Raw genomic sequence first — 6,000 nt, 5'->3', positions numbered from 1 at the left:
CTGTTTTTTTCCCCCTTCCCCTCTTCCTCTATTCCTTTGTGTGGCTGTGTACAATTGGGCACGTCCTTTCGTGAGGAGGGCAGAGATGAGTCGTACATCAAAAAAGAGAGAAGTTTGAAAGCAGATGTTCGACATAGGCGTGGTGTGTGGGTGAAAGCGAAGATCGAGAGGGGTGAGGGACGCGTGGATGGGCGGGCAGACGTGCAGGGGAGGGCCCAGACATACCTTCTGTCTTTTGCATGTCGGAGGCACATTGCATGTTTGGGCCTGTGTCCGGGCTTTGCAGCCTGCCAGACACGTATGGAGCAGGGGATGCTCTGCTGAAAAAAATCCCCCTAAAGGGGTTTCACTTTTTGGTGATACACGCATCACACAGGGTGCGGGGGGTGTGTGGGGGGGGGCTAAGCGTCCCTCATTCATGACAGGAGGGAGGGGGGGGGATCCCTTGCGCAACACAGGTGTGCTCATACGCACATGTATCGGCTCAAAAACCATCAGAAATGGCGCTGGGTTGAGTTTTCCTGGCAAGGCTGTTCTTGCTTCATTGTAGAGGGGCATTTTGTTTTTTCTTCATCCGACACGCGTGACCACATTCTAGAGTAAGACATGCGTATCCGCGCGACACTCGTAGTGATGCAGGTGTGATGAGGGACTTGTGAAGAAAAGTTTTCACACACACACAGAAAGAGAGGAGCAGGGGGATTTCTTTCACCTCCTGTTTTCGTCCCCCTCCCCTCCTCCACAACCACCACCACCACCACCACCCTTGTAGTTGGAAGAACGCAACGACGTAGGTCGAAGCGTTCTTGACATTTCTCTCTTGTGTCTGCCTCGCCAGCGCGCTCAGTCGACTTCAGGAGAAACTGCGTATGAGGCCCACATGCGACACACAACCCAGACTTCATTGGTGCGGGTTTCTTTTCATTTTTCTTCCCGAACAAGCCTTTCCCTCCAAGCCCTCTTGGCAGATTCTTGGAATGCGACAGACCATCCCAGGTGTGCTAGACAACGCGTGCCGACAGAGCCCGACACTAGATCGCTTTTCTTTCCTTTTTTTTCTTTGGGAGGGCGGGGGGCGGGGGCGGGCGCGGGCGCAACTCCGGATAAAAATTAGTTGCCGTGAACACAACCAAATCTCCAAAATGGAGCGATTTGGAGTCCACCCTCTCCCCACTCCGTCACACGGACGAAGCAGGAGGTGAAGCATGAGAGCAGGAGGACGCCTCTAGGGGGGGGGGGGTAGCTCGCCGTCACTGAATTGGCAAAACAGAGCTATGACAAGGGGACACTTTGTGGTCGGGAGGTGATGCCATTGCACTCATCGATTGTCTTCGCACGTCCAATCCGTTCCTTGATGTCCTGCTCAAATTTCTTCAGGCTACGGTTCTGCTCATCATAGGCGCGTCGGGCCTTTGATATAATCTGGCCAATGCGTGCCGTCTGCAGACGCTCCTTCTCGTCCAACTCCTGTAGCTTCCTGTCCACGTTGGCGGGGTCAATGAAGACCATATCTTTGATCCTTTGCCTGAAGTTTATGTAGTCCTGGTCGTACACGAAGGCACGTAATTTGTTTAGATTTGCCTCGTGCTCGTTCGACTTATTTTCCCAGTCCGAGAGAACAGCATTGCTGAGGGATATGTGTTGCTCCTGCTGAGACATCAAGTCGCGAACCTGGCTCTGGTACTCGCTCTCCATAACATCCTTCTCCTCCTGTAGCTTGTCCAGCGCGCGCTTCGCGTCATCCATCTCGTTGCGCACCATTCTCATCTGGCGGTCCTTCTCCATCAGCTCCGACTCGCGGCGCAGACGCTCGTTCTCCAGCTGCTTCTGGAGGCGAGAGCAGTCGTTGTCTTTGCTGCGTTTGAGCAGATCCATCTCATCGTTCAGCCGTGCAATCTCTCGCTTATGTATCTCCTCAGCGTGGCGCACCGCGTCGCCGCACTTGTGGCGGTAACCAACGTCGCCCTCAAGTCGGGCCCGCAGCTGCTCGATCTCATGCTCATACTTGCTTCGCATTCGCTCTAGCACCTCCTGTGCTCGCTGCTTCAGCTGCTCCTTCTCTTCCTCGCTGCGCGCGCGGTCCAACTCGTTGATCTCTCGGTTGCGTTGCATGCGCCCTTCCAGCTCCGCGATGGCATCCCGGTGACGGCCAAGGAGCTGCTGCTGCTGCATCGCGTTTTCATCGATAGTTTTCTTCAGCTGCCGATGGAACTTCTCCGCATTCATTGCCAGTTCCTCCTCGTGTCGCCGCGCCGTGTTGCACAGAGTGTTCTCGTATTCCCGTGACTGTCTCTCCACAACGGCCGCCCACTCCGCACTGAAGGAGACGAGCAACTCTTCCCATGCGCGCTGGATTAACTTCTCCTTGTTTTTCACCAGCTCCATCACTAGTTCTATGTCGTCCATGTCACAGTACAAACTGCGGTATTGAGAGATGTCGGCATTCAGTGCGACATGTATCGCCTCCTGCTTTTGCAGCTTCTTCTTCAGTTCGCGGAGGTGCTCCGTATCCGCCGTGGCCCTAGCGTGTTCGAGCTCTGCGTGCAGCTCCGCGATGGTCATCTGCGCTTTTTCAAGTTGCTTCCGCATACCTTCCTCCACCTTTGCCCGCTGCTCTTCTTCTTTCACGCGGGTGGCGGGGTCGAGAAATCCCTCCTCCACCGTCGGGTCGGCGATGCCGGCAAACTCCATCTGAGCCCGCAAACTCGCGATCACGCGCTCCTGATCGTCAAACTTCTTCTCCACTTGACGCAGCTTCTTTTCGATTCCCTGCACGTACTCGTTCGTGTAGTTGCTGCCACCCGCCTCTTTCAGTCGCTGCTGCAAGTCTGCAATCTGCTCGTGCAGTCCGCGAATCAGCACCACCTGTGGGTCCTCATTCTTTTTCACCCAGTTAATAATGTTCTTGGCGCGGGATGCGTACCGGATTGTCTGGCGCATCTCCTCGTAGTTGAGTGAATGAGGCGATATGGTGGCAATCATAGAGGTCTGGCTGTTGCCGCCAATCGAGTCGCTCAGCACCCACGTTAGGTTCGAGTCGCGATAAGGAACGTTGAGGCCCCCTCCTCCCTTGCTCTGCGAGAGATCTGCCAGACGGTCAATGACGCGGCCTAGCACCGTCAGGGACTGGTTGATCTTCACGCCGTCGTGGAACTCGTCGCCCTCGGCCCCGGCCGCGCCGGTGCGCTCAGACCCCGCAAGGTCCACCAGGTTCAGCTTGCTGCGCATCTGGAACGCGTTGTCGGAGTCGTCCATCGACAGCTGCACAATGTTGAATGTCAGGATGGCGTGGCTCCGGCTGCTGCGGTCGTTGAACTTCGTCGCAGCCGTGTGGCGCTCCTGCATGCCCTTGCGAATCACGCTGGCGACGTCTTCCTCCTTGGACACCATCTTCCATGTCAGGCCCTCGATGAACGGGCCGGCGTTGGGCGAGTTGCGAATCCGTAGGTCCGTGTTGCGCTGCGGCCGGATCAGGTCGAAGACCTTCTCGTTGTATATCTCGTAGTATGACAGCTCCACGCGGTATGTGAAGTCGGAGTCCTTGGCGCGCTTCGCGCGGAGGCCGTCGAACAGGTCCGCGCACGCGCGTGGGATGATGCCCTGCAGCTCATTTGGGTCTAGCCCCCTCTTGTCCACCACATCGTCGCCGTCGTCACTCTCGAACAGCTCCTCAGAGCCGTTAAGTGGAGTGCTTCCGTCGAGGTTGGTCGCGCTGGCGCACGCCTCGCGGCGGGCTTGAATGTCGCTCCTACTCGGCGCATAGCCCAGCATCGTGAAGGTCTTGCCACTGCCTGTCTGGCCATAGGCAAACACGCACCCGTTGTACCCATCGAGCGTGTTGCTCACGATGGGCCTGCCAACGTGCGTGTACACCTGTTCCTGCCCCGCATACGGCGGGTGACTCACATTGGCGTCCACCATGACTGGCGCGGAGCCAGCGCCGTCGTACGTTGGGGCTTCGCTACCCGCTTCCATCCCCTCAAGGTCTACACCTTTGCCGGTTTGCGTGACCCGGCGAGCGGACAGCGACGCGCTCCCGAAGCTCACCATAGACTGCGCGCGAAGGCGGCGAGCGGAGTTCATGCCACCGTTAAGAAAGGTGTCCACACCGTTACAGATGTCAGACTGATCGCCCTTGACACCGTCTCTTGTGTTTTCGAACACGGACCAGAAGCACCGATTGAAGATGTGGGTGGATAGGGGGCGAAAACCGCGTGCCGGCTCGAGGATGGTGATCACACTTGGATTTTCGGCGTCGATGCGCACGGTGCTGTGCGTTCCCGTCTTTTGTGAGATTTCTCGCTCGCTGAAGGGGCGAACACGAATGTACACCTTCATGGCATTTGCCTTGGTGGCCCCTGAAGAGTCATAGGCCTCACTGCGCCTTTTGCGAGCACTGGCCGAGACCTCTTGGCGGTACCGCGTCGGTGTGACACTAACCGAGTCGCTCCGCTGACTGCGGGGAACCGAGGCGCAAACGGGGCGGGCACTGTGCGAGGAGACGCTTGCGCGGCGTGCCGACAACGGCCCAGCCAAGCTGGTGCGCCGTGAGTTACGAGCCGAAAGAGGAGACAGCATTTGTTTTTCTTTCGCCTGTTTGGGAAAGGGAAAAGCAGGGGGGGGGGAAGGAGGCAAGGGGGAGGGAGGGAGGGGGGAGGGGCGGAGATGCACACAAAAACGTTTTCCAAAAAGCTTAGAACACAAAGCTGCGCTTCGTCATGCTCTCTATTTTCGTTGTTTCTCTGCTTCTGTGTGCGTTTGCTTGTATTTTTGTTTCGTGGTGAATAACGGGATCCACCTTTGATGGTGTTCCGATTTCTCCCTGAGGGAACACAAGAAAAGATTCGAAAAAAAAAAGATCCAGAGTGCAGTCGATCTGGATACGGATGTGTCCAGCCCAAAACACCCTCCTCCCCACGCACGCACCCACGCACGCACGCACAGAGACAAAGAAAGAGCAAGGGAAAGGAGGGTGGGGAGCGCCTTCAAAGGCAGGTGCTTGGGCGCACTCGTTGTGAGAATTCCAGACAAAAAAAAAGAAATTCAGCAAAAGAGACACACCACAATGAGCACACACATACACACACGTGTGTATATGTCTCTCTATGTGTAGGTATGTGTGCGTGTGTGTGTGTGTGTGCAGGACAAGATGATCACAAAGATGGGAGGGAGGGAAGCAAGGAAGGGGTGGGGCACAACATTGGGAAATAAATTATATATATATATATAGCAGCGAAAAGAGGCGAAACACACACGCACACACACACTCTTCCGCACACACACACACACAGAGAAAAAAAACCAAAGACAGGAAAGACAGTCAGAGCGAGGAAAAATGTCAGGAAAAACAAAAAACAAGACAAGAGAGGAGAAGGGGGATTGCTACCAGTGGACTGGACGACAAGTGGCAAAGCGCACCGGATCAGTGGGACACACACACACACACACACACCCTCGCACTTTCAGATGAATTCAGAGATTTTTTTTTGTATACGTAAAGGCGGCGGCACACACACACACACACGAAAAGATGAGCCGGTAAAAAAAAATGCACGGGTACGCAAAGGCACACAGATTTGGTCGCTGTTCGCTGTTACGCTGTTGCGAGTGAAGGCGTGGCGTGCAAATCTGAAGATGGTGGAATGAGGCAGGAGGGAAGAGGGGGAGGGGGAGGGAGGGGGCAGGGCGGGTGTGAAGCTAAGCTGTTTTGCTGTTTAAATGAGCAGAGCGGCACAACCTAAAGGGGGCGAGAAACCGGAGGGATGCCGGGGGGGGGGTACTGGAACAAAGTTGGATAGACCGCACACACACGGACACACACACACAAAAAGCAGAAGCACACAGCAACAGTGCAGTTCAGCTTCAACGTGTTTTGGTAGGTGTCTGTGATGAAAGAAGCGGTGCCACTCTTGTGCTTTCTTTTCGGTGAAAGTGCTTTCTGGAGGGTTGCTGCTGATCTGTGAATTGTGTGTGTGTGTGCGTGTCGGGATCAGGGCAGAC

This window comes from Porcisia hertigi, chromosome 19 (genome assembly GCF_017918235.1).
Source record: "Porcisia hertigi strain C119 chromosome 19, whole genome shotgun sequence".
NCBI classification, from domain to species: domain Eukaryota; phylum Euglenozoa; class Kinetoplastea; order Trypanosomatida; family Trypanosomatidae; genus Porcisia; species Porcisia hertigi.
This window is presented reverse-complemented; position numbering follows the sequence as displayed.